The 24,480-nt window shown below is 39.2% G+C and overlaps 1 long non-coding RNA gene across 2 annotated transcripts; it reads right to left on the bottom strand.

Moving 5' to 3' along the window:
- Nucleotides 1-408: 408 nt before the first annotated feature.
- On the bottom strand, nucleotides 409-24,286 carry LOC138915268 (uncharacterized). Of its 2 annotated transcripts, XR_011420965.1 has the most exons (5): nucleotides 23,305-24,286; nucleotides 19,388-19,480; nucleotides 9,741-9,936; nucleotides 3,688-3,871; nucleotides 409-3,095 (listed from the first exon to the last, which is right to left on the bottom strand). It is a non-coding gene; the product is annotated as an uncharacterized lncRNA (long non-coding RNA). The 2 variants fall into 2 exon arrangements; XR_011420964.1 differs by having other exon boundaries at nucleotides 19,388-24,283.
- Between the last annotated feature and the right edge of the window lie 194 nt (nucleotides 24,287-24,480).

The following is a 24,480-nucleotide window of genomic DNA, read 5'->3' as shown; positions in this document are numbered from 1 at the left end:
TGGAAGTTGTATTTATTACGTAGTTTCCAAGAGCAAGGACCCATTCTCTGCTATGTGACACTCACGTGTACCATGTATGAATTAGCTGGAAATGATTCTATAATTGTTACCCCCAAAGGACAAATGCTGTAGGTGAATTTTGTAAAACAAACTTTAAGCTTGTCATCTCAAACATTCTTATTTGGGTAAATAGAGAGAGGCTTACACAGGTTTACAGAGGATTTCACCATACAGCCAGTGCCAGCATCCAAAAAGATCTTTGCTGTCTTTACAAAGTGCTGTAGGCATTAGACTCTGCCAAAAGGAGGGTTCCCCTTACAGCATCACAGAGCTGGCAGCTCTCTGTCCAGTCTGAGGCCCGTTCTTTGCAGAGTTATGATGTTGTCAGGGCATCCAGAGGTGCATGGTTTCTCAGATCTGACTCACACTAATAAAATCACAAAAGATAGGTACACAAAATGAAATATCAATTAATATTAATTAATTAAAATAGAATATCAATTAATTGATAGAAATAACAGTGGGACAGATTCTCATGTTTGCTGATTGGCACATTCATTCCCTGAAGGCAAAACTATGAAGAAAGCTCCTTAAAGTCCTGAGCCTCCTTGCAGAGCAGAGAATCGGAATGAAGCAGGGGAGAGGCTGTGACTAGCGCCACTGAGCTGGGACAGCCGGCAATATCCACTTCCAGCTCGGGGTAACTCCATCACACCCATGGCGGGCCCCTCCCCGCTCCCTCTGAGGTGGCTAAATGAGTAGAGTAGGTCAGGGCCAGAATGTTTTTTAAAAGAAAATAGAAGATAAAAATTCCAGAATGCATTGTGTCTAGCAAGAGTAAGATTTGTTTCATGAAACTTTTGTTTCAATTACATAGATAGGTGGAAGGAAGGAAGAAAAGAAAGAACTGGGTCCTATGTGAAAAAAATAATGTGTTTCTTACAGTAATTACTTTCCAAACAATGTATGAATGTTGCTTTGATGGAGACCCTGCCATCTTTTATTTATTTAATGAATATTTATTGGGTGCCTACTCTCTACCAACAACTCTTCTCATAGAGATTTCAGTGAGGGGGAAGATTCTGGGAGAAATAAAAGACAGGCAATAAATAAAAAAGCCAGGAGAGATAAGACAGCCACGAAATAAATAAAGTACCCATTGGGTCTCCCTTTTTTCTAGTCCCAATATATCTGATGACACAGTCACTCTTCATATAGACAGCTTCAGAGAGGCTCATCCATTCCACCGTCCTGGCGCTGTGCCTGGCCTTCGAGCTGGCCTGCTCACTGACTCCTCGCCTCTGAGACAGATCCTTTGCACAGACGGCTGCTTTCAGCCACTGCCTGTCCTGTTTCCTATTCTATCTCTTTCAGCTCCTTAGGGTGCATACTGTCCACCTACATTCTTCAAATAGCCCTATCATTCTTTTCTCTAGTAGGATATCTAAAGATAATGAGGCAAAATATCACATAAATGTACAACTTCAGGGCCTGAATGAAGAAAACTACAGAATGTGATAGCTGGAAGAAATCCTGGAAACTATCTTTTTCAACTCCCTTATTTTTGGGTGAAGAAATTGAGACCCAAGAAAACTGTGACTTGTTTAAGGTCGAAGTCATTCAATAACACATCTGATAGTGAGAACCTTGATCTTAGCCCCCCATCCAGTCTTAGGGACTCTGTGTGTGCTCTGTCATTCTGTCATGCAGCCTGTCTTATGGACTGAATGCTTTGTCCCTACAAAAGTCATATGTTGATGCCCTAAACCCAATGTGATAGCATTTGGAGGTGGGGCCTTTGGAGGTAATTAGGGTTAGATGAAGTCAGGAGGGTGAGGTCCCCATGATAGGATTAGTGTCCTTACAAGAAGAGAAACATCTCTCTCTCTCTCCCTCTCTCCCTCTCCCCTCATATGCATGCCTGAGGAAAGGCCATGTGAGCACAGCAAAAAGATGGCCATCTACAGGCCAGGAAGAGCGCTTTCACCAGGAATGAATAAGCCAGCACCTTATTCTTGAACTTCCTCTAGACCTATGACAAGTAAATTTCTGTTGTTATGACACCTAGGCTATGGTATTTTGTTATGGCAGCTCGAGCAGACTAAGACACTGTCTAAAAGAAAGTCTGAAGAGAACACAGAGAATCCTTCTTTTTCAGGTTGTTAGATGCATCATCATTCCATTAGTTTATGGTTCCCTATCATAACAGGTGTGGGGGAAATTGATTAAGACCTTTTCATGATGAAAGAATGATGGACTTCTTATTATTCATTGGGATAAAATTTTTAAAGCATTCACACATAGTTTTAATAGAGTCTCCAATCTAGTAACTGATTTCCTTCCTTCCTTTCTTCCTTCTTTCCTTCCTTCCTTCATCCGTCTATTCACTGAACACTTACTGAGCCCTACTATGAACCAGCAGTGTTCTAAGTGATAGATCAGTGGTTATTAGAAAATAAATCCCTGCCCTCATGGAGCTTCATTACAGCAGGAAATGACATGCAAAAGGCGTGTAAAGTGAGGGTGGGAATGATACAGGTCCATCATGTAGGGATGTTTCACAAACAAGGAGATGGGTTGATTGTTCTGGTTAGAAGTTGTGAGGTAAGAGATCTATGGAGGGAAAAAAGAACATAGATTATATGAACAAGAAAAAAAGAACAAATCTAAACACATTGCTTTATATTTTGTTGAACCAGTCTCCCAGTCCTGAGCATTTACCAAAGGGTATTTCTATGGAAACAATAAGAAAAATAAATATTAATTGTTGGAGCAGACCATAAACTCAGTTTTTGAGTCCAGAGTGCAGCCAGTCAAGAAGATTTCTAGTTGTGCTCAAAGCATCTTTAGATGGTGGAGTGAGGACAGCAGTGGCAATTTGATGGATTTTCTGATTTACAGTTTGAATGTTTTCTGGTGATGGTGTAGACATCAGAGCCACAGTCATGATTATTTCCCACAGCAGAACATGGAAGACACAGTGCAAACTGTTGTGGTGATGAGTCCTTTGAAGTTTACATCAGGTCTCCCAGCTTCGGCTTGCAGGGCTTCGGAAGAAGGGCAGCTTCGAGACAACCTTAGACACCAACAAGGATCTGGGCAGTTGGGTTTTAGTTTTTGGTGACACCAAGTCAGGAGGGTAGGAGAAAAATTGGAAATGTTAATTTGGAAGATTGTAGATATTGAAGGAAATTAGAAGAATTGAGATTTTGGTAAGGACTGACAAAATGTGCAAGATGGCAAGATCCAGCCCAATTTACAGGTAGATAATAAAACTTCAAGGACAAGGAAGAGGACTCGAATCTGATAACCCACAAGGGTGGTTTATAGTTTCCCAGTGAAACATAAAATTTACCTCTATGGTCACCCTGCCACCCTTTTGATCAAGAATAATCAAAGAGAGATTATTTTTGTTTGCAAAATAAATCTAGTCTCATTGAGTTTGGCCTGATTATCTCCATAAATACGGCAAGAATGGTAATTGGCCAACATAGGCCTTTTTAAGTTTGCTTTGCTGGAGCTTTTCATTAGGAATCTCAGATTGGACTTTTAAAAGCCTCTCAAGCGTAGGAAGCCCAAGCCAAGAACTTGCAATACTTATGGATTTGGGTGAATTCCTCTCTTCTTGAGGTCTCCAAAATATCCTAAGTTTCCTGGGCCCGCCCAGAGGTGACCTTCCTTACTCACCTGTAAGACTGGGTACTTCATAAGCCAGGTTGGTTTTTCCAAGAGGAATTTGTAGGCATTGACTCCATAAAGTCACCTTAGTTCCTTAAAACTGTCTGGATGTATTTGATTCCATGCACATCATTCTCAAATACGCCATTCCAGGCAAAGTCTTGGTTCTATGTCCCATGTTTCCAGTTATGTCCTGTTGTAGGGAGGAAGATTCTTGCTCAACTTATGCAAATAATTATATTTCCATGAAAATAAGAATACTCAGAGTTTCTGAATTCTGGAGTAAATCAGGCAAAGAGAAAGATAAATGTTTCATTTCTGTTTACAAAGGTATAATCTGTTAAATTGTTATGTTACAGATAAGAGGAAAGAGAAAGAGATTCCTTAAATCCAGAAAACAGAACATTAAAGAAAACAGCAATGTTCCAAACAAAAGCCATAATTCTCCTTCGCCAGTTCATTTAGTCCCATGTAATTATTCCTTGTTCTGCTTGATCCTGGGTTGGTGGTTTCATGAACCCATCAGCCTGTCCACTAGAGTTCTGGCAATTCCTACTCAGGTCAGTGGTATGATCACAAAGTCATTTAAGCAATGCCATCAGAAGCCTGTACCTCCAGCATAGTCCTTTTTATGGATCTCCCAGACAGCCCTCTTTAGTCAATGATAAGCATACCAGCCTATAGCTGATTGCAAAGGCTTTCAGGAAGCGTGAGAGTAAAACAATAACTCTTTGCAAATGGCAAAAGACTTAAAATGGTCACAGGTAAAGATCTGATGAGAGTTCATTATAAAAAATCATGCATTTTGACAAGGAAATTTGGTTGCTTTGTGACATACAACATTTTAAATAATAACTGGAGATGTGGCTGATAAGGTTATACTGTTATTGTTTTTCTAATATCAGTCAAGGCAGTACCAGGACATGTCATAGACAGGATATTGACAAATTTCTAGGAATATTGTATAATTCTGAACTATTTATATTAATAACATTTACCCATTCAAATATAACCTAGGGAAGGTTAAGCTTCTCTTCATATTTGACGATGCTTTCATGCAATTAAATATATCAAATAAACCCAATTATTTTGAACATTTCTCTTTTAACAAGGTGAAAGAACAAACTCTTTAAAATTTTCCAGGAGGCCTCTGGGAAATTGCAAAGTCAATTTGAGATCAAGATTTCACGTAGGATCTGATTTTGGGAAGCAAAATATCAAAAGTTGTCAAAATGCCTAAAGGTTTGAAGACTTGATTAAATAGGATTGTAGGTCCCTGTGAAGCAACACTCAGTTACGCATTTAACCAACGAGATGATAAAAATCTCAAAAGTAAATATAGGAGGTAACATGATTATAAGAAGAACCTTAGCTCTTTTAAAAGCAAGAAATCTTGATTCTCTTAAATAGTCAAAGACATGATAAAGACAACAGAGGGAATTATTCTAAGACACAGAAGCTTTGTTTCCCAGGTGGATTACTTAAAAGGTAAAGAAAACCCTTTTATGATCTCTTATTAAGAACAGGCCAATAATCCAAGGAAACTTTGCCATTTTAACAGAGAGAGAAAACTAAACTCTAGTTCTGTATTTGGGTGCTATTAATACTAAAGCTCATTCGTAAAAATCTTATAAATATACCCATCCAACCTTAGGCAGCTTTGACCACGCAACATAAAATTGTTTTACAGAAACTTTCTACAACTTTTTATACCTCTTCAAGCTTTCTCTACTCTTCCATTCTCTCTCATTCTGGAACAACCAGTCATTTTATTTTAAAACAAAATCACTCTGTTTTTTTCCTTAACAAAAGCACATCCTGTATTCCCTGTGTACTTTTCATATGAACTTGCTTCCCTTTGCTCTTATTATTTCCAGTAGTTTCATTTATATATATTGATCATAATTAATTTTTATCATTAGTAACTTTTCTTTTACAAAGAAAACTAAGTAGACAATTGTGAATTATATGTCGTATATCAGTATTCTGTAGCAGACCAGCAAGGTTTATGAATATACCATCTCACAAATTTTATTCATCCTCATAATACAATTCTTCAACGTGGCAAAAAGAACATGCTTAGGGGCCCGCCCCGTGGCCGAGTAGTTAAGTTCGCATGCTCTGCTTCGGCGGCCCAGGGTTTCGCCAGTTCGAATCCTGGGCGTAGACATGGCACTGCTCATCAAACCATGCTGAGGCTCCATCCCACATGGCACAACTAGAAGGACCCACAACTAAAAATACACAACTATGTACTGGGGGCCTTTGGGAGAAAAAGGAAAAATAAAATCTTTAAAAAAAAAAAAGAACAAGTTTATTACACCCAAATATCTTTAGTTTCTCTGTAAAAAAAAGAAACCAAAATTATGTAAACTTAAACTTATGTTGAATAATGAATATTTCAGGAGTTTCTTGCATAGAAATGATCTAGATTTTTAATGACTATCTATTTTTCTTAAGGTATGCTTTTTGCTGAGGAAGATTCATCCTGAGCTAACATCTGTTGCCAATCTTCCTCTTTCTTTTTTTTCTCCCCAAAGCCCCAGTACATAGTTGTGTATCCTAGTTGTAGGTCATTCTAGTTCTTTTGTGTGGGATGCTGTCACAGCATGGCTTGATGAGTGGTGCATAGGTCCACACCCAGGATCCAAACGGGCAAACCCTGGGCCACCAAAGTGGAATGGATGAATTTAATCACTCAGCCATGGGGTCAGCCCTTAATGAATATTAATTACTTGACTTAGTCTAACTCTAAGTTTGCAAGTCACTAAAAAGATTTTGGAAACTATTTTAAGGCATATGTGTTATAAAACAGAATTATTCTTGAAAAGTTCATGTATAAAACTGTTATCCCATTTATATTAACTTAGTACCTGTATTCTTAACAATCATGCTTGGAGTATTTATGAAAATTTCATAAGACATTAAACAAAGGTAGCCATCATCTCAAGTTATTTTCCTGTTAACTAATCTTCAACACATGCATTTAGGCAAGTATCAAAAAATCACAAAAGCAAAGAACCTAAAAAAGTTAAATACATGTTTGTTTTTTGTTGTGTTTAATATACATGAAATCAGGTATATCAAACAACTCATTTTTTATTGAATCTTTACTTGTGCTTTGTTCTTTTTTTTTTCTGGTGAGGAACGTTGGCCCTGAGCTAATATTTGCGGCCGATCTTCCTCTTTTTGCTTGAGGAAGATTGTTGCTGAGCTAACATCTGTGCCAATCTTCCTCTATTTTGTATGTGAGATGCCTCCACAGCATAGCTTGATGAGTGGTGCCTAGGTCTGTGCCCGGGATTCAAATCTGTGAACCCCAGGCCACTGAAGCAGTGCGCATGAACTTAATCACTATGCCACAGGACCGGCCCCTGTACTTTGCTCTTTAAGTTGAATTTATAATTTTATAATCTTAAACATCTAGCAGATATAAATTTATTTGACTAGCAAACCCAAGTAGGATAAAATGTATGCTTGTGCTATGCTTAATGCTGATAACTCAGAAGACATACCTTTTTTATTAAACCAACTCATGTGAATTAAGGCTGCCCCAGGGAGAGAAGCCCAGGGCATCCTCACCTACATGCAGATCTGTATAACCAGATTTGTATCTAAAGTTATACGACCGCACAATAACTAGACCCCATCTGCACTGAAATCATTTAATGACTTTTTACATCATCTTTTCTTTTTCCCGTAAAAATAAGTCACGTACCCATGCCTTATGAATTTAGCCCTAACCCTCAATTCAGGGCAGCAGCTCCTCTTGCCTGTGGGTCCTGTCCCCATGCTATTCCGTACTATTCTCTAAATAAAAGAGCACTACTGCCAGACCTCGAGAGTCCAAGAAATCTTTCTTTCGACTCTTCGGCTCGCCGTCCCCGCATCACCAACAATATCAAAATAGTCTTATTTACCAAAGATTACCCAAATCACATGAACTTGAAAAACATTTGGGTTAGTCCTGATACTTCTGGGAGCATTAAGAATATTTAAATTTATAGGGGTGTTATTAGCTCTCTAAGCCAATTAGAACGGAGCTCCTTTAAGGGATTTTATAACTCAATTTGGCAATACCACCCACAGGTGGGAAAATATCACCTATATATAAACATACAGACAGATGCAAATAGAGATCTTATGGCTTTCAGTCTAAAATTTTAGCCATGAGTTAGGCATAAACACAGTAATACAAAATTCATCAGTTTACCTACGAATTGATTCTTGTCTTTGCTCCACTTTACATTTTTATCTGAATATGTTTCTGGAAGACGGGACAACTTGAGGTTACCTGCTCAATATGAGTGTCAAAACTCCCTGTCAGGGGCCGGCCCCATGACCGAGTGGTTAAGTTAGCACACGCTGCTTCGGTGGCCCAGAGTTTCGCTGGTTTGGATCCTGGGTGCGGACATGGCACTGCACGTCAGGCCATGCTGAGGTGGTGTCCCATATGCCCCAAGCAGAAGGACTCACAACTAAAATATACGACTATGTACTGGGGGGACTTGGGAAGAAAAAGCAGAAAAAAAAAAAAAAAAGAAGATTGGCAACAGTTGTTAGCTCAGGTGCCAATCTTTAAAACAAACAAACAAAAAAACTTCCTGTCAATATTTATGTGAGAGACTTAAGATTTTCTTTTGCCCAATTTGTAATCTTATGGAGGCTGTGGACCAAGTTTTAGGCAAGGGACTGAGGATACATCAAGTAGCTGTCTGAATGTTTCTGAAACTCATCCAAGTGGATAAAGTATCCAGTCTGTTTCTAATTAGTCTTTTTAGCTTCAAGTGGTTGCTTTTGGGGGTCCCTGAGTCCCTCAAGAGCTCCTGATATGGGGTAGGGCCTAAAGCTTGAGTGACTACAGGGAGATGAAGGGCTGGAGTAGGAAGGCAAAGGTCTGGCAGTGGTGAGCAGAGCGATGAAGGAGGTGAGAGTTTGAAGGCGGATGTATCAAAGGAGCTGAAGGGAAGATCAAAAGTGGTCAAAGGAGGAGGGGAGACAATAAGAAGGGAGAGATCTTAGAGGAGCCAATTGGGAGAGATCTTGTTCTCAATGGTATCATTGAAGTTCCAAATTATCCTTAGTAAAATCATGCCAATAGGAATAGAAGAGGATAGCTAGCACCACAGTGGTGGGGCACGTAGTCAGCAGGGGTTGGAGAAGGGGGGAGGCTTTCAGTCAACTGAGAACTTTCCCCTAGAGGCAAGTAGGGAGAACAGAGAGGTCACCAAAAAAAGGTCAGGAAGAACTTGCAGCCTAAGAAGTATATTCCAAACAAAGAATCTTGGGCTCTAACTCAACTTCAGAGAGCACACTCATTCCAAATGTGACTTAAACCAAAAAGCTTCCTTATGGCTTAAACATGGACACAAGACATGTCCCCAAAGAGGGCACAGAAGATGCAGCTGCCATATCCAAAGACAGAAAGAAAGCAAGGACTCTCATTGCCACAGTAGTAAGAAGGGTGTTTAGGTATTTGTGTCTCCAATCTCCTACAAAGATGAGACATCTCCAGTCACAGACCCACTAACCCATGACACTGAGATGGGAATTCTTGGCACTACAAAGGCAATGAGGAAAGAGACAACAAGGATCCTTATGGGCTGAGATTATGTAGGATTAGGCATAAAATGAACCTCCTGAGAGCAACAATCTGTCGTGCCACACGGCAGGTGGAAAACTGGAGAGACTGGCCTCTCTGAATCCAAGCCAAGCTCTCAGGACACAAAGTCAGGTTGGAAGGAGAACCTCATCCAGTTTTCTTGGTGACCCACAGCAAAGTTTGTCTAAGTGGACACCAGTCTGACGAGAACTGTAAACTCGGTAGTCTGTGAGGCTGGCTCAAACAACAGACTTAGATGACCTGTGCCTGTGTTCTCCCCTGGGATTCTCCTCCTTCTGACAAGCAACAACACAAAAGACTGAGACAAATGGGCAGGACACAACGGCTATCTGTAACAAGCGTCATAATACCCAAACGTCTAGTTCTAACCAAAAAGTTTTCTCCTGTAAATCTAAAGTTTGAAAAGGCCCTTTTAGAAAAGGCAAGCAGAGTCTCTTACCACCCTCACTCGACTGGACCCTCAGCAGAGATCCTGGTGTTTGGTGAAAAGTGTGCCTTTGCCAGCTTGGCAGAGGTCCTGGGATCTCAGCTGCAGTCTCTGGAGCAAGCAGGAGTCCCGACCATCCCATCCTCATCACCAACATGGCTGGAAGGAAAACTTTTCCTCTACTACTGAAGTTCAAACAGTCGTGGGCCTGAGAATTAATTGACAATAAACAGATTATCAGGAGAAAAGACAAGGTTATTTATATATGCACATGGGAGAGCTCATGAGGAGTAACCCACTAAATAGCCCGAGGCAAAGGTTTATATACCAACTGAGCGGAAAAAGGGGAGGTTTCGGTTTCAATGGGAAAGTATGGAAGGTTCTATCAGACTTTTTGATGCTAATGGTAGCTGGATTTGCACTTCCCTGTGCTAAGGGTCAGTCTTCTCCCAAACTGGAACCTGTTTCAGAGGGGGCTCAATGGCAGTTGTATTTTTCAGAGGCTCTACTTAAGTTTAGATAATGTTTCTTTCTGTGGCTGCAATTGTTTAGATGTTTTAAGTTTAAAGTAATTTTCATACCACTTTGGTGGGTACTAACCCCTTCATAGGCTAGCTTTGTGAGTTGTATGATTGTTCTCTAAACAGGAACAAGAGTCATAGGCCACAGAGAGCTTGCTCTGAGAGAAGAGAACTGCTAGAGTTGAGAGCCCAACCACATGATTTCCAGGCAACTTGTCTAGCATAAATCATGTCAGTGGAGTTACCTTGGAAGCTGTAAACCAATAGCCAGATAAACACAGAATTCAAATAGATATAATCTCTTTAATTGCTTTTTCTCCCCAAATCCCCCCAGTACATAGTTGTATATTTTAATTGTGAGTCCTTCTAGTTGTGTCATGTGGGAAGCTGCCTCAACATGACCTGATGAGTGGTGCCATGTCCACGCCCAGGATCCGAACCCTGGGCCACCAAAGCGGAGCACATGAACTTAACCACTCCGCCACGGGGCCGGCCCCTCAAATGAATATCATTTTAATACCTCACAAGAGTTATGAGATCCTAAGAATAAGAAAGAATGTAGGAGTCTGGGGCTGGCCCCATGACTAGTGGTTAAGTTTGGCATGCTCTGCTTCAGCAGCCAGGTTCACAGGTTCGGATCCCAGGCACAGACCTACACCACTGGTCAGCCATGTTGTGGCAGCAACCCACATACAAAATAGAGGAAGATTGGCACAGATCTTAGTTCAGGGTGAATCTTCCTCAAGCAGAAAGAGGAAGATTGGCAACAGATGTTAACTCAGGGTGAATCTTCTTCAACAACAGAAACAACAACAACAAAAATAAATAAAAACTAGACAAAAAGAAAAGAATGTAGGAATCAAGCAAATTCAAAGTTCTTTGGAGAGTTAAGGAAAATACAATTACATATCTTAAGAGCCAAGGAAATGCACAAACCAATCAAGTGATGTGGGAGGGGTAGACTCCTCTAAGGCAAGAATCAGAAGTCTTGGTCTTGGGGGCTGGCCCCATGGCCGAGTGGTTAAGTTCGTACACTCCACTTCTGTGGTCCAGGGTTTCACACATTCAGATCCTGGGCACGGACATGGCACCGCTCATCAGGCCATGCTGAGTTGGTGTCCCATATAGCACAACCAGAAGGACCTATAACTAGAATATACAACTATGTACTGGGGGGCTTTGGGGAGAAGAATAAATTAAAAAAAGAAAATAAGATTGGCAATAGTTGTTAGCTCAGGTGCCAATCTTTAAAAAAAAAGTCTGGGCCTTGGGCTATTTGACCCATGCTCTCCCGAAATTAAGGCGTGACTGACATAGCAACTGCAAATAGAATTCTGTTCCTCACTAAGAATTTAGTTAGCATCCTGGCTGAAATATTTGGTGATTATGCAACCTCAAGCAATAATTACATGGGAAAATCATAGCTTGAGTGGGAAATGCCTTGTAACCCCAAGAGCATTTAAGGGAACTAAACTCATGGTATTCGTATTGTTGTCTTAAAGAATATGTACATATTTGGTGTTTTATATGCTTGTTATGTTTTAAGATGATTGAATATTAGAGTAACTGCCTTGTAAACCCAATTTAAAAGTGCAAATGCCTAATTGACTCAGACTTGCGATTAAGTTTAAATCTAGAACTCAATTATTTCAGAGAACTTTACATTCAACATATTATAAGTTTAATTTAACATATCATATTTATAAGAATCATTTAGTGCTCAGGAAGGTTTTATTTATTGAGTCAGACAATTATTTAATGAAATCAAATGTATATTAAATTTATAAGTGCAGTATAAAAGATCCTAAAATATTTCATTATGTTTATAAATAGGACCATTTAAATCAAAAGTCTCTTTAAAGTAATTGACAAATTTGTTAGAGTTATAAAAATAGAATTTATAAGCTAGACTTAAAAGCCTAAGGAAGGATTAGATTGTGAGATGTGTACTTTAATATATTGAATGTTAATATTCAAATCAAACTTAAATTGCTTTTCCCTGCTTCCCTGAGGACAACCCAGAACTGATATTTTACATAAGTTGTTATGAAAATCATAAGCAATAACCGCCATGAAAGAATTCTGAAAACTCAAACATGCTCTGTAATATAAGGGTGGTGGAGATAGCAATTGGCTCTCCAGCACCCATTCTACTTCTCCAGGTGATCCCAGTTATCCCATCCCCTTGGAAACGATCAGTTAGGAAAGGGCCTCTTGTTGTGTCTGGTATGATTTCCAGGATTTCAGTGACCATCTAGTGGAAGGAACCAACCTCAGAATAAAGCCTGCACAAGGTGGAGGGAAGAGCAGAGAAAGAGAAGGAAGCCAAAGCACCAAGTGAAGATCATGCCTAGGGCTACTCTATCTCAAGGTTTCTTGTTATAATACATTTCTTTTTTGTTTAAATGGATCTGAATTATGGTTTCTTTTATTTACAGCCCAAAGCATCTCATGGACATAAGAGGTTATTAAAATTGATAGGGCAGTGCTTCCCAACTGTTTAAACAAGTAAGTAGCAGAGCTGGATTTGATTCCACTTACTAGCCTCATGACCTTGAGCAACTTGTTTAGCCTCTGAGCTTCACTTCCCCATAGGGTTGTTGCAAATATGAAGTAAAATAGGTAAAGTTTTAGTGTCAATTTCTTTTAACTCTAGGATGAGGACATTATTAGCATCTAGCAAATACAGTTCTTATGAGGATGAAATGAAAAGCTTTTTGATATTGATCTGGACAACGATTTTTTGGATATGACCCCAAAAGCACATGCAACAGAAGTAAAAATAGACAAATGGGATTATATCAAACTAAAAACCTTCTGCACAGCAAAGAAAACCATCAACAGAGCGAAGAGACAACCTATGGAATGGGAGAAAATATTTGGAAACCACTTGATAAGCGGTTAATGTCCAAAATATATAAAGAACTCAAACAACTCAACAGCACAAATAACCCAATTTTAAAATGAGTGAATGACCTGAATAGATGTTTCTCAAAAAAGACATACAAATTGCCAACAGGTATATGAAAAAATGCTCAACATCAGTAATCATCAGGGAAATGCAAATCAAAACCACAATGGGATATCAGCTAGCACCTGTTAGAATGGCTATTATCAAAAAGACAAAGGATAACAAGTGTTGGCAAGGATGTGGAGAAATTGGAACCCTTGCACACAGTTGATGGGAATGTAAAATGGTGCAGTTGCTATGGAAAAAGTACTAAAGTTCCTCAAAAAATTAAAAATAGAACCACCATATGATCCAGTAAGCCCACTTCTGGGTATATATCCAAAAGAATTGAAATCAAGATTAGTATTCCCATGTTTATTGCAGCACCATTCACAATAGTTCAGATGTGGAAACAACCAAAATGCCCATTGACAGATGCATAGATTAAAAAAAATAGTGGTATATATATACACACAGTGCAATATTATTCAGCTTTAAAAAAGAAGGAAATCCTGTCATTTGAGTTAACATAGATAAACCTGGAGGATATCATGCTAAGTGAAATAAGGCAGCACATCAGACAAATACTGCATGATCTCATTTATGTGTGGAATCTAAAAAAGTCAAACTCAGAAGCAGAGAGTAGAATGGTGGTTGCCAGGGGGTGGGGGGTTGGGGAAATGAAGAGATGTTGGTCAAAGGGTGCAAAGTTCTAGTTATGCAGGATAAACAAGTTCTGGAGATTTAATGTACAGTGTGATGACTACAGTTAATAATACTGTATTTGTTGTGTATTGGTTTGATATGATTTCAAATCCACTTGTTTATGACTTCAGTGAAATTATTTTAATCCATTTGTTTATGGCAAAGACAGAAAAAGTTGTTTTTAGAAGTAAAGTTGTTTTGATGTAAGAATGAAGTAAGTTGTGTCAGGTGTCATCATTTCATCTGTTGTTGTTGATAGGCGCTCAGCAGCCCAGCTGCTGAGGGACTCCGCTGGGGGCTTATTGATAAGAACATGTGGAGAAGCAGCTATGACAACGGGATAGTTACACTATAAATACCCAGAGTGTGTGAGAATTACTCAAGAGTGTTGGGTCTGGGCAAGGTGACTCTGCTGATCTAAATAGCTCTCTGAAGATCTGGAGACACTTGCTCCTGCTGTGGCCATGGCAACTCTTTGGTTGGCGGTAGTGTTAAACTGTGCAGCAGTCTCAGGAAGAGAAAGGACATTTGACGGTCCCTGGAGTGATAACCTTTGGAGCAGCCTGTCTTGCCCGCCAACACCAGGGCCTTCATTCCCTAGCAATGTGCTCTAGCAACAGGGGACTTTTCACTTTTGCCCTGGCAGTTGGAAGTCAGCTCTCGGTTGGTCAAGCCACCCCTCCCAAATACCTACTTATATAAAAAGGTATGCCTTAAAATAAATTTGGACTTTATTCGTTTCATCTTGCCTTGCCTGGAACAATAGTGTGATTAATCTATCATTGGTTTGGAATATGTATGTTATTTTTTTTTTTGGCTTATTAAGAGGCATTATTCAGTATGCTATTGGCTTGTGAAATTGTTATAACTCCTACAGTAAACCTGCATTAAATAAAATATGCGCAAAGACGAACTCAGCTTCTGAGCATTAATTTGCTGCCCCCTGAAACAAAACAGTATTGTATACTTAAAATTTGCTAACAGAATAGATCTTAAATGTTTTCACCACACAAAAAAATGTAACTATATGAAGCGATGAATACATTAATTAGCTTGATTGTTGTAATCATTTCATCATGTATACATATATCAAAACATCACGTTGTACACTATAAATATATACAATTTTTATTTGTCAATTAAAGCTGGGGGAAAATGAAATCTTAGAACAGTGCCTGGTACATAGCCATTTTTGTTATTGATATTTCCAGAATACGAAAATGGACTGCAAAGACCCTAAGGGAGTGTGTCCCAACAGTTGGGCCTAAAGATGGATTTTTATAGCCTTGGACATTTGCTCCCACAACCCCACTATCACCTATCCCCCCACCAGGTCTGCAGGGGAGAATTTGGAGAATTTATGGGTCTTTGGAATACCAGTATTCTTGGAAATATTCCCCCAAGGGATTCTGAAGGTTTAAATCAGAAAAGATGGAGTTCCAAAAGTAGTTTATATCTCATTCCTCCTGGCAACGCTTATTCACATAGGAGATACATAGAAGAACCCTACCCTAATCAATTCACAGTCCAGTGGAAGCAGAGACCTGACCATGAAGAAGTTCATTAGCTCACGCCAGGTGCTCGGATGGAACTCTGCAGAGTGCATAAGGGGGAACAAAGGAGAGAGAGGTGTTTCTTCCTGGGGAAGTCGTGAAATGACTCAGAGGTGAGGTGTTACTTGGGCTGCTGGTGGGATGTTGAGTGGAGGCTTTTGAGATTGATTCCTAGGGGTGGAAGGGGCGGAGGAAGAGCTTCAGCAGAGGAGGTGGGGATCAAGTGCAGTGGCTTTCAATGCTGGCTGCACATTAGAGTCACCTGGGGAACTTCTGAAAACTACTCATGCTTGGGCTTCACCCCAGAGCAGTTAAATTAGAATCTCTACAGGTGGGCCTAGGCATTACATGTTTAAAAAAAACTTTTCATATGATTCTAATTTGCAGCCAAGCTTGAGAACCAATGATCTAAGACTGAGGGTTAAAAAAAAAGGAGGGGTCATGGTGTGAGGCTGGAGAGCATTAAGGGGGAAATGGGTTTGGGTTGGCAAGACTGGCAGAAGTGACTTCTTGAATAAAGATAAAACATGTCGTGCAGAAAAAAAAAAAACATGTCGTGCAGGTAGCTTCGTTCCTGATTTTTTAAAAATGAAATACCACTGGCCATAAAGGGGCTGCTTTCAAGGAGAGGGTAGGGTGAGCAACTATGGTAGATATTTCATCTTTATTTATTGAATGAGTGAATAATCCAGAAGACCAGTCTTTATAAATTAGGCTACTTTTAGGGGTCTCTTTAGAATCCCTACCAGTTTCTCCACTCTTCCAATGTCCCAATCAAAGATTTGGCCATCTTTGCAGTAATAGTGATCATTGAACAGTATACAGAATTTTGCTTATTCTAGAAAGACACTTTCTCATCAACCCCTAACCTTAGATGAGCTCTAGCTGTTCCCAATTTCAGCAGTTCAGATTTCAACCAAAGTATCTGAGTAATTGATTTTCTCATTTTGTTAACATTCCCCAAATCTTCTATGTCTAGTGTGTAATTTGAAGAAGGAGTTGGGCTTTTGAAGTGGTCGGCAGACGTCTTTTCTGATGAATATTTCAGTACGTCCAGTGGCCCTTCAAAATAGGCAGTTCTCTCTCTAAAGATTCATTCAAGTTCATGTGATAATTCGAAACAAAATGCTGCCAGATTTTGTATTTGCAAAAGCAACTGATGATACAATTCCAACAAATGGATTTGTCGGCTATAGCTGTTTTCTTTACTCATGGAAAGGATAGGCAACTGAAATCATAGGGCAGCCATGCGCACATGATTTAAATTCTTACACTGACTCTTCTAAAATCTAAATAAATTAATTGTATTTTGTTGGGTTAAATACAATATATTGCACTCCATCAAAGATTTTAGAGTAGGGTTGTCCTAATGGCTTCCTAGAATAGTCAATACTGATAGATAAAAGAAGTGCCTAAAGCAATTTAATTTATTTACAATCTCGTATTGGGTAAAGAGAAAAACCTGTAGATCTCTGTAATTCACAAAATCTTAAGGCATTCTCTGTTTTGTTGTTTTGGTTTTTTTTACTAACTACCCAATTCATACAAAAAGAAGAATATCTTCAAAATATAATCTGTAAACCTAGTGGGAAAATCTCTCCTAATTAAATACCAGATAGAAGATAAATTTATGGAATAGAAGTACTCTCTGGAAGGAGTAAGTCCAGGAGAGGAGTGAAATAGATAGGTAAATGCACAGTCTTTTTAGTTCTATGTTCATCACATTCTGCACTGTTTTCTAACTGTAGCTTAGTAAGACGTTAGCTTGTTCAGTAAGATATTAGCAACTGATATCTATTACTTTTTACATTTACGTTTCCTAATGTGTTTATTTGATATTTATCTGTATGAGATGTGAGTATTCATTCATTTATTCTTTTTTTCATTCATTCATTCATCCACTGAGGGTTTCCTTGCTTTCAGGGACTAATAAGACGCTTGATTAAGTTACAGTCCTATCTTGAATCACCTCACAATTTAGCAGGGAAGACAGACATGTAAATAAATCATTATAGGGCAGTGTGGTAAGGGCCATGAAAAAGATATTTTCAAAGAACTAACAAATTACTGGGGAAAGAGTAGTTAGTATTTGGAAATCAGTGTCAGTGGGTTCTTCACCCAAATCTATTTTTTCTCCGACATTGTCTATCTCAGCTAGGTTCATCATCATCCAGCCAGTCTCCCAAGCTGGGCATTGGAGAATTATCCTTGTGTTCTGGTTACCCATTGTTATGTAACACACCTCTCCAAAACTTAGTGGCATAGCAATTTATTACTTTCACAATTCTGCGGGTTAACTAGGCTCAGGAAGGTATCTCTTGTTGGATTCTCTCAGGGAATTAAAGTCAGATTTTAGCTGGGACTGTAGTCATCTGCTGGCTCACCTGGGTTGGACACCTAAGATAGCTCACTCACGTGGCTGGCAGGTGATGTTGGCTGTTAGCTGAGAGCTCAGTTAGGTGGCTTGGGCTTCTCACAGTATGAGAGCTGGGTTCTCAATCCAAGAGACCCAGGCAAACCTTCCTTTGACCAAGCCTTGGAAGTCATGTGGTGTCATTTCTGCCTCAGTCCATCAGCTTTAATGGACCATCCCAGAATCAATGTAGGACTACACTACTGAGCGGTCTGGTTTGTTGGGGGCCATCTTTAGGGACTGGCTGCCACATCCTGACTTTTTCCTCTCCTCCATTAACTTTCTAAGTCTTCTCAAATATCTCCCTTCCATCCCAACCACTAATGTGCTAGTCCTGCTTCTTGTCATCTCATACCTGGAGTATTGCAATAGCAATTTCTCCTCTCCACCTCAACTGTTCTCCCTAACTTCTATCTTGCTCCTTCCCAAAGATGATGAGAGAAATTATTTTATTTTATTATTTTTAGATAGCTTCTTTTGTTTTTTTTTTTGGTGAGGAAGCTTAGCCCTGAGCTAACATCTGTTGCCAATCTTCCTCTTTTCTTTTTCCTTTCTCCCCAAAGCCCCAGTACATAGTTTTATATCCCAGTTCTAAGTCCTTCTAGTTCCTCTATGCGGGATGCTGCCTCAGCACGGCGTGATGAGCATTGTGCAGCATTCACCAACCGGTGAACCCTGGCCGCGCAAGCAGAGCATGGGAACCCAACTGCTCGGCCACGGGGCAGTCCTGAGAGATTTTTTTTTTTTATTTAAATAGACTTTATATTGAGAAATAAAATCTTTGTGAAGAAAGATGCATAAAATATGAAAGTACAGCTTTAAGACATTATTATAAAGCACACTTCCTATAACCATAAGAAATAAAATCTTGCCAGCAGCCCGGAAGCCCCCTCATGTCTGTTGCCAAGTCATACCTCTCCCACAGCCCTCCCACCAGAAAGAACTACTCTCTTGACTTTTGTGGAAACCAACTCCTTACTTTGTTTTATACTTTTACTACCTAAGTTCATCCATAAACAATATAGTTTAGGTTTGCTGTTTTAAATGTTTACATAAATGAAATTATATAGCATATAGTCTTTTGTGTCTGGCTTCTTTCACCCCAAATTGTGTAGATTCATTCATCTCATGCCTGTATCTGGGGTTCACTCACTCACTGTTGTGTGGTATTCCATTGTATGAATATACCACACTTTATTTCTTTATCTATTCAACTGTTGTTAGAAATTGGGCGGACCGATTCCTTCTGCTTTATTCTTCCTTCTCAAAATTGTTTCAGCAGTTTTAGTTCCTTTGCCTTCGCATATAAATTTTACACTAATCTTATCTATATCTACAAGAATCTTACCGAGATTTTGATAAGAATTCTGTCAAACCTGTATATCAAATTGGGAAGAACTAACATTCGTCTAGTTGAGTATCCCAATCCATGGACACAGGACGTATTCCATAGTGTGTGACTGAACTAGGGTGGTTGTCGTCTAAAAGTGTTTTCTCTTCTTACGTGGCCCTCTTACCTGGTCCTTTGATTAGAGAGAGCAGGCTGTTGTTTTGTCTGTGCCTGTTGGCCTTTCTGGGTTGGTGGCTTCTTGGCTCCAAGTCTTGACTCTCTGAGGCGAAAAACAAACCCAGGAAACTCACCACATGTTGTTCCCTGTGTATCAAGGTCCCTAATTTGTCTGCCTTCTTTTCTCCACTTCTGAGAGTTTTCTTATATGTGTTTTATATACAATATCCAGGATTTGGGGTTGTAATTGGTGAGAATATAGGTAAAAGTATATCTGCTCCCTATTTCCTGAAGCGAATATCTCTCTTCCATGTTTTTAGCATGTATTATAAATGTTCTCTAAAAATCTTGGTAGTGATATAAATTCCATTTTACAGATCTAATAATACTGGTAGGTGTCCTAAAAGAACCTTGTAAATTGACACTGTGACCTTGTATAACTGGTGAAATAAATCAGGCTAGACCCATATAAATTTGAAAATAATTCTACCCTTCCACCCTTGACCCCCAGCTGACCCTGCCCTCTTCAGCATCGTCTTCACCACTTCCCTTTTCTTCCTTTCTAGTCTTCTTCTCCTTCCCTCTCTGCCTCTTCTCTTTTCCTTTATCTCTTCTTTCCCAGGTTTCAATGTGGTCATTTAAAAAGCCGTGCCTGTGACGAATATACTCTCAGATACCCTTTAGAGGGCTTAAATGACAAACGATATCTGTCAGTGAACTCTGGAGATTTGTTCATGGCAGATGAGTATTTTTGTAGCTTAAAGGAAGGTTGTAAAAACCTCTACAGATTATTAGAATTTTCTTGTGGGAGTAGTAAAAGTTAGTTATGTGTGATATTTTCAAAGCACTGAAGGTTTTTAAGTCTGAAGTTGTATTTCAGGTGGGCCCCAACCTAATGACTTAGAATTCATCACTTCTTGTTGCTGAGTGTCATTTTCCCTTTCTGTAAATAGACATGTTCCTACCAACCATGTTCATGAAAGTCTGTGAAGCCAGATGCAAAATGGAATATGGTTAATATTCAACAATTATATTTCTGCCTGAAGCAGTGTCGGGATAGGGTATTGCACTCCGCCTTCTGGAAGGATTAGCAAGTAGCTGTTAGGATGAGCCCTACTAGATCAGAGAAAAAATCTACGAGTTAACCTGAGAAAATGGTGCATGTCCTACAAAGCATAATCTGTTTTTCCTTTTCACTCACTGTTCAAGTCTCAGGACACAACGTAGGCAGTGACGTGTACATTGTGTTTTCATCTATATCAATTAAATGGCAGCTGTGCCCATTATGGCAAATCTTCTGAAACTAAATGAGGGAGTGAAACACAATGGAAATGTAAGGTGTGTCTTGATAGTCTTTAGTAGCATAAGTAAATCTGGTTAATTGTTAAACTTCAAAAGTTATTGTAGAATAAATTGACAGGCTGATAAATGCAAAACTCCAAACACTTAAAGATGAAAGAGACTTTCTGTTGGGCCAAATACAAGGAAATACATTAAGACTGGTAATCTTACATCATTCAATTCTGATCTTAACATTTACCCCTCACCATATTTTTACATATGATTGACAAAAAATGTAAAAGATCTGTAATGCCCAGTGTTGGCAAGGGTGGGAGGAAATAGGCACTCTAACACGTGGTTGGCTGGAGGATAAATTGGTAAACCTTTTATAAGGGTAATTTAACACAGTCTGCCAAAATTTAAAATGCACCTGTCATTTGATCTGGTAATTCTACTACTGGAAATTTACCTAAAGGGATATATTCGCAAAAATATGCCTATTTACACACATAAAGAGATGTTTACTAGGGAATTAATTGTAATGACAAAATTCTGGAAATAACCCTAACATCCATTAGTGGAAGGCTGATTAAATAAATTATGAAGAAAAATGAAATAACATACACCTGTTAAAAAAGAATGAGGTAAATTCCTATGTTTCATGTGAAAGATCTGAAAATACATCAAGTGGAAAAAATCAAAATATGGACAGTATTTAGTATGAAGTCATTTGCATAAACATTTTAAAATCTATCTATATTTGCATAAAAATTTCTTGGAGGATAAGTAATTATTAGCACTAATTATTTTGGTCAATATAATCTAGGGAACTATGTCATTTTCTAGTGGAGTGGAGTCATTTTTAGGTGGAAAGGAAGACTTCATTTTGTATCTTTCTGTACTGTTTGAATGTTTTTTTACCATGTAATTTCTTATTTTTTTAAAAACTTGCCTCTCCCTTAGGGACAGGTAACAGTTCAAGATATTAATTCAAAGAGTTTATAAAGTTTAAAATTTTATAGTCTCATAATTTTAGAGTTGTGACACCTTTATCTCATAAATAAGAAAATTGAGGGCCAAGTGTTCAGGTGGCCTGGGCAAAGTGGTTGAGTAAGCTGGTGACAAGGGCAGGAGGAAAAGTCGGGTCCTCTGGCCCCTGGTCAAGCAACTGACCATTGCTCTCTGCTCCTTTGATGTTGTGGTCTCTGGGAAATTACTCCAAATGCACCTGAAATTTCAGCTAATTTAGATCTCATTGTTAAATAGCCATTTCCTGAAAAATGTCATACATCATGTATATTAAACAATGGCTGCATAGTTATTAAACGTTTTTCATTTAATAATTTTGAAGCGGCCTCAATGCATTGAAACAAACAATCCCGTCCAAACTGAGGCCACTGCTGGTGGTCAGACACCTGCTTGATTTGCTGGCCCCTGGATATCCCTGCAACAGGCAGTGTGATATGTGGGGCCCCCACGGTGCCCACTGAGCACACCGAGTGAGGTGTGAGGCAGTACGGTGCACTGTACCAAGGGGAACAGAAATACTCTTTGTACATCTTAATAAGCTAGTTTAGGTTAAATCTCACTGCTTTTTAAATTATTTTTTTTAGGGAGGCGTGACTTACATTTAGTAATGGGCCCCAGTCGTAAGTGTTCAGCTCGATGAATTTTCACATACACACAAACACACACACACACTCTGCAACCGATACCCAACTCAAGCACTCAGCAGGCTCCCCTGGGGGCACCTCCCATCAGTACCCCACAAAAGTAACACTATTCTGGCCTCTAATACAAAAGATTAATTTTCAGTCCTTCTCTATTAAAAATAAACCGAAAAAGCAGCCGATGCTGGTGGTGGGATGGATAAGGCAGAGGGGCCAAGAGTATTTTAATCTGTTCCATTTTTTTTAATCCTCTTATCTTTTAACTTATCTACCTTGTTCACTGTGTTCTTTTAAAAAATTATTGTGTGAAAGATCTTACATTTAATACATCTCTTCTAAAAAAATGTTTTTTGGGCTTCTCTTTTTATAGTTATTTGTGCTTGAACTTTTGGCATGCTCTAGAGATCAGAGAAAACTTAACAATGCGGAAGGAGGAAAAGCATTACAGAGGGACATTGATTTTTTTTGTCTTAAGTTCTGTTTTTCGTATCTGCTGTATTTCCCACTGCTTTTATTCGGAATCAATGCCTACTTTTATCTATTCACTAAAATGTGCATATAACATCTAAGAATAACACATATTGAAACATTATTGTTTCTTATTTAACAATTAAGAATAAATGCAGTAAGATTATAGAGTTTGAGCATAAAAACTTTAGGGACAAAGCAGATCCTAAAATGGATTTTGTTTAAAATTTGGGGATAATTACTCTGGAGACCCAAAGCATCAACATAAATGATGCTGAAATTGGACCCTACTCCAAAGGGAGTGTCTGGTGTGGGATACCAATGTGTTGGGGATGGGAGAGCTCCCAGTTGGGTACAGCTTAGCCTAAAGTTTCGGCATCTGGCTATCAGCTGACTGCATGTGAGCCCACCCACCTGGAGCAGATCCCCTCTGGGGATGTAGGGAAGTGAGTATTGAGAAACTCCAGCACCCTTTCAGCTGTGTTGAAGGAAGCTAGGAAATACTTACAGGAGGCTGGAGATGCCACTGGCAAAGACAGCTATTTCTCCTGCAGACAGTGACCCTGTCTCCAGACACGTAGGGTCAGAGAGCTAGGACTTGGATAGAAAAGCTCAGAAAATAATTGGATTCAAACTTCATAGAACATTGTAGCGAATGGTAAAGATCAAACTCACCGTTGATCTGGTGTAAAACTATAACATCAATCTTCAGTCTAAGTCCAAAATGTTGAAGCAAAACTGATAATTGATATGTATTTAAAATCTATGATTTTCCCACTGCACTCTACCCTTTAAATTACTCTTTACAAATATTTTTTTGACATTGTTTAACAACAAATACAAACATTCTGGGAGCAGCAAAAGAAAATCAGAATGCTCATGTTTAGAGGGTAAAACCTCAGGCTGCCACAAAATGATATTTTGCTCTGGAAATGAGAATTACGAGGTGAAAGGCTAACGCTGAAATGCTCCGTCTTTTCATGTTGAGCACCCAAGGTGCCATGGGGTGCCTCGCAACAGGGAGGCAGAGTTCCTGTCTGGTTTCTGCTCTCACAGAGGTGTGGAGTCTCCCTGGATGAAGATTTGACTGCTGCACGGTTCGCATTAATCCCTGCTCTTCTTGCGAAGACTTCTGGTCAATTTCCTGTAAATTGGGGTTTCTGAGCTTGGGGCAAAACAAAGACTACAACTCATCTCTCATGACCTGAGTGGGCATTCAAATGAAAACCAGAATCCCCAATATCTTCCCCTGGGATTTACATTTTCTAGGAAAAGAAAAGAAAAATATCTGCCTACCTTTGCTCATCCAAAACATGGATATAAAGTGAAATCCTTCTGCCCAAAAAAGCAAAGCTACTGAATAGAGTTAATGAAAAATCAAATTGCCACAGTCACCAATCATGTTTTGGTACATCTGAGTGACCTGAAGGGGTAGTGGAAGTAATAGAAACAGAGGCACACAACAGGGAAGCTGCAATTTTGTCTTCCTCTCAGGAACGTGAGCAAAAAAGCAAGTAAGCTTGCTAATATATAAGCTTGTAATATATGACAGCTTTCTGGATACTGAGACCAGTATTATAGTGTGGTGGGAAATGTCTACAACATAAGGGTCCCATTAAAACAAGGAGGGCAAAGGAAGGAAATTTTCATACTAAAGTGCAGGAGTCCAATTTTGAAATGAATA

The sequence above is a fragment of the Equus caballus genome, chromosome 8, assembly GCF_041296265.1.
Source record: "Equus caballus isolate H_3958 breed thoroughbred chromosome 8, TB-T2T, whole genome shotgun sequence".
In the NCBI taxonomy this organism is placed as follows: domain Eukaryota; kingdom Metazoa; phylum Chordata; class Mammalia; order Perissodactyla; family Equidae; genus Equus; species Equus caballus.
The sequence above is the reverse complement of the archived record's forward strand: the minus strand, read 5'-3'. Positions and strand labels throughout refer to the sequence as shown.